Raw genomic sequence first — 5,112 nt, 5'->3', positions numbered from 1 at the left:
ATGACATAAAATGAAATGCAATAAACTAAGGCAACTTAAGACAATACTAATGTAAAAATAAATTATAGAACAAGTGTAATAAACTATGATAAGCAAGAGAAAACTACTAAAAAATGCAATTAAGAGCAAACTGGAATGAAACAGAACATAGACAAGGAAATAAACTAGCGCTCGAGTAAGTGCTCGGTGACAAATGATTATATATGAAAGCTGTAACAAAAAAAAGAGCAATTAGGTCCTAGAGATGGGAGTAATTGGTTGGTATCAAGCTAAGCTTATCCAGACTGTTTAACAAACTTCATAGAAGCTATCCCCAGACAATGATCTCATATACTTGCTAATCCACTCTCATGACAATAGCAATCAAGTTTAGTAACATTCTACCCAACTCTCATTGGTGAAACCATACTAAACATGCATGAAGATCCAGATAATTATTTGTCAAAAACCACCATAGACAACTAATCTCTTAGGCTAGACACAGTAATCTCTGGTATTAGTCTTATCTAGCATCTTAAACATCTTTTAGAAGTTAAAACACATGAGATCTATCTTTAACTTCTCAGAACAAAGATAGCATAGAGTTCTCCTAACCCAGAAGGGATTTGTAAACAATCAAGCTTAAACACTCTAGATAAACAGATCTCTTAACCAACCTATCTCATCTCTAAGATCCTAGTTTACTACTCAGATCTACAAATAATGATGAAGAACACAAACCCATAAAGTGATAAAACAGACATGATATGATAGATAAGAGAGAGATGAACAATTTAATACAAAGAAGTGAAAGCAAATACGCTGCAGATTCAAAGTTTTGAAGATTACAAATTTTGGTGGGTAAAAATCCTAGAAAAGATAAGAAGATGCAATAAAGTAAAAGTAAGCTAAAAATGGCAAAAACTAGGTTATGAGGTGTCTCTTTGCGGGCACAGGTGAAAACACATATATTTAGTAGAGGGGGGGTAGACCTAGTTGGCTAGAAGAAAAAAATAGAGAGTTGGTGGCTTTTACTTGACCATGTGCTCGACCATATGCTCGACCAAGTGCATGGTGGAGTGGTTGGTCGAGTAGCTCTAGTCTGATCTGGGATGATATCTGTTCAGTAAAACAGGGATAAACGCTTGAAACACACCTCTGATTGACCTGAAACCACCAGAACTGAAAATCTAACTCGATTTCCTACAACTTTTGTGAAGAACTCTGAAGTTGAATACTAACTAAAGATCTTCGTTAGAGTCGATCTTTGAGGGGTTTGTCATGCATCCGACCGAGTGCTCGCCCGTGTGCCTGATTGAGTGGTGTGGTTGAGTGCCTTCTTTTCCCTTCATGATACTTCCAGTCCTCTTGTTTAGCTCCAGAAATAATACCAAGGCCTTCATTAGAATTTTAGAGCTCCATAATACCTAATAAGACTCCAAATGCACAAATGTATACAGTGCATGCTTTTAAACATCCTAAGTGTATATTTGGACATAAATTGTTATAAAACCTAAGAAAACACTTCTATATGATGCAAAACATAAACTAGACAAGGCCTATAATATGGTAAAATAGAGTGACATCAACACCCCCATACTTAGTCTTTGCTTGCCCTCAAGCAAACAAACAAGACATAAGTAGGTAGAGAGGTTTGAAAGTGGGATCTAAGAACCTAAAACCTATTAATAAACTAGCTAGAATCAATGTCTAAGTACTAATACTACGATGCAAGGTGAATGAGCTGTACTTAAAAACTTTAGACAAGCCTATAATATCAAAATGCATTCAGATCAATCTTTCCTTTAACATTCATTAAAAAAGAACATGGATCAGATTATGCAATGTTTAAATTCATAATCCTACCCTTTAGCTTCTGTTCTTATTAAATACACTCATTTCTCTTTGTTCTAAGTCTTAGGAGTTATGAGAGACTTCTTTATTGATTCTTCTAGTGGATTGGGGTTTTCTTTCTTATTCACTATGATTCTCTTTTCTTTTTGATTCTTAAGACATAAAAGCTTTTTGCTATACTCTTCTTTTCTTTCTTTTTTTTCTTTGACCAGATCTATGCTTTATACTTTCCAAATCCTTTACTAGAGCTTAGATTCATTTAAATGCATTCCCCTCCTAAAGACTTTAACCTTTTCTCTTTCTTTTCTTTCTTTTCTTTTTCAACCAAACCAAGTCCCAAACCCAGAAATAAATCTCACCTAGTCCTATCTAGCTTGAAAATTGCAAACTAGAACTACACATGGCTCCATTCCTGTCGGTTCAAACCTAACCCTTTCTACCAAGCTCAATCCCAAAAAGGCCTAACACTCAACAATAAACATGGCTTGAAAGAAGGGTAGGTTAAGGGTAGGGGAACTGATTCAATGATGAAACCAGGTACTTGGATCAACAAGAGTGGTGAAAAAGGAAAGATGATCCAAATATGTAGTTAGTATCCATTAGTTTAAAGCAATGCACAACCAGATAATTATAAATCAAGATTAGGTTCTTATAAGTAGGAAATGATATCAAATCACAACATGCTTCAATTTAGACAAGAATGCAATATAGGAATTCAAGACTTGGTTCAATCTTATGTTTCTACCTCACTCAACTAGCATCAAAGTACTATTAATTTGGGCATTGATCCTAGTCTAGCAAATTTAAACAAGTTAACAAGGCTGAACTCAACATAGATCCCTAATGCATATATGCAACAGTCCTACATGAAACATACTAATAATATCCTAATATGGAATGCAAACTACATGAACTCTCTGTTTTTTAAAGATTTTTTAGAAATCTTTCAAATTTTTAGGGTTTTGCTATGCCATAAATATGATGTAAATACTAACATGATTATGCTAAAAACTTGAAATAAGAAAACAGAAAACCACATCAAATGTCATCCCAAACCCTCCCCAAACTTAAATTACATTGTGTAAGGAAAATTTGGAATAGGATTCAAGAATCAAGAAACAACACAAAAACAAGAAATGCAAGGGTATATAAAAAGATAGAGCTGGAGTATTACTTGGGATCGGCTAAGGGTGTGATTGATTTATGGATGTGTTACTTCTAAGTATCTAGTTGATATTTACTAATTATTAAATATTTTTTTTAAATTATCTTTCAAAGCTTTTAGGTGTGTCACAGGGTTTGGTTTAAACTTTAAAACAAGCTGGACAGTGGTTATCTGTAGCCTGTTGTAGGCTGCAACTAAACCCAAGGCCGAATTCATGTCCCATAGAGCCTTGACGCGTAAGAGACTAAGAGTTAGGACCACCATCTTGACCCACTGTTGGTATCTGCTTTGATGAGAGAGAGAGAGAGAGAGAGAGAGAGAGAGAGAGAGAGAGAGAGAGAGAGAGAGAGAGAGAGAGAGAGAGAGAGAGAGAGAGAGAGAGAGAGAGAGAGAGGATTGAAATTTTTGTATGAGCTACAATACCTCAGACTAATTTTTGTATTTTGTCTAGTTTCCAACAGCTAAAACATGTTCCTGCAAAAGGTAGCAAATTGTTCTTCACTCCCTAATTCATAATTACACCTGCAACTGCATAACACCATTGTGTCGTTCTTTATGCAATTTCATCTGTAGTTTTAAGATGAGATTTTTCCTCTAGTCCTGACTATAAATTTGCAAAACTTTCTTTCAAATAATGAACCAGCCTGAAAGCAAGAAGATCCCCGCACAAAATTTTCAACCAAAGATTATACACATCCAATATGTGGGAACCATCATGCTTCGATTTCCACCGTAATCAATGTCTTGTCCATTACAATGAAGTTATCCATTAATGGAATCTGCATTAACAGAGCAAGTGTCTGAAGTGGCTTCCAACTCTTATAAAATTTACATATTCCACATAATAAGTATAGATAATGACTGTGAAATGCAATCTTAAAGATAAAATCACTTTAGAGAACTTACTGTTGATATCATCTTGAGATTTGTTGAAGAATTGCTCTTTCTTCGGGTTCAAGAAGTTGTTCAACCTAAATACTCAAACCCATGTAAAGCAGGATTAAAAACTGAGAGATCTTAAGAGACTTATGAATTATGATTGAAAAAGAAGAAGAACCTCTTTCTCCACCAAGTTGACAATTCCACTTTAGTCCTGAGATATCCATCCAAGAGAATACCACATATAAGATGTGCAAAGAATAAGCTGTATTTAGCATGAATCAAGCTACAATGAAGGCTTTATTACCTTATGTATTTGCAGTTAATAAATTGTTGACAGACATACTGATAGAGTTGCCAAGCATCTCCTCCAATCATGTCCTCGGTTGCTGCTCGCATCGGGTGATAGGAGGATGGTCTCCAGCATCGGTCCCTGACTTTGGCTTATGGAAGCCATCTGAGACCAGTCTCTGTACATAACCACCCCCACACTGGATTACTAACTTGTTCTCTGAGTGTGTCTGTAAAGTCGAATGAAGAAGGATATGTTGTACTCTGTTCGCGGATAGCTAGCACAAAACGAGAATGTTATGTTAAAGCAGGGAGGATAATTTGAAACTAGCTTCGATCAAATTTTAGACTCATGATTCATGAACTAGATTAAGCAACGGCAAATGACTATAAACGCAACATTATAAAAACCAAAAACAGAAAAAAGTGAACAACAAACCTGAATGAATGAATTAATGAATCATTCATTTTGTACCAGTCTTCACTCATATTCATCAACAACATCTCTCAATTCATGGATAATTCAAGAAGAATTGACACAGGTTGGAAGAACCAAAGAAGAGGAGAAGAAGAGGAAAGATTCTTTGGACCATCCGACAAACCCGCAAACCAAACGAGTCAAATTCGCAAGACCCGCTATCTTTTGGACATCAACTTTAAAGCCTATATATATCCAACCGGTTAATTGACATAGCGGACATGGCCTGCGGGCTTTAGGCCCGTTTGACACCCTAACTACTAGCATATTTCATTACTAATTTCTAAATTATATTCAAACTTTTCAAAAATTTTTGATATGTCGAAGATATTCTTTACGTGCTCTTCATCATTTTCGATAACTATCCACGCAAAACCCTAAACCCTACAATCTTCTCAAATAATAAAATAATTATAAATGTCTCACTCGCATTATATTAGCTCACTAAACACAATAAACTGTTTCT

General features: G+C 35.3%; 1 long non-coding RNA gene across 1 annotated transcript; it reads right to left on the bottom strand.

Annotated features, from left to right (window-relative positions):
• Positions 1 to 3,479: 3,479 nt before the first annotated feature.
• Positions 3,480 to 4,809, bottom strand: LOC104710890 (uncharacterized). The gene is made up of 5 exons (XR_755136.3): positions 4,608 to 4,809; positions 4,185 to 4,446; positions 4,056 to 4,091; positions 3,905 to 3,969; positions 3,480 to 3,777 (listed from the first exon to the last, which is right to left on the bottom strand). It is a non-coding gene; the product is annotated as an uncharacterized LOC104710890 (long non-coding RNA).
• Positions 4,810 to 5,112: the final 303 nt, after the last annotated feature.

This window comes from Camelina sativa, chromosome 9 (assembly GCF_030686135.1).
Source record: "Camelina sativa cultivar CO46 ecotype springtype chromosome 9, ASM3068613v1".
NCBI classification, from domain to species: Eukaryota; Viridiplantae; Streptophyta; class Magnoliopsida; order Brassicales; family Brassicaceae; genus Camelina; species Camelina sativa.
This window is presented reverse-complemented; position numbering and strand designations above follow the sequence as displayed.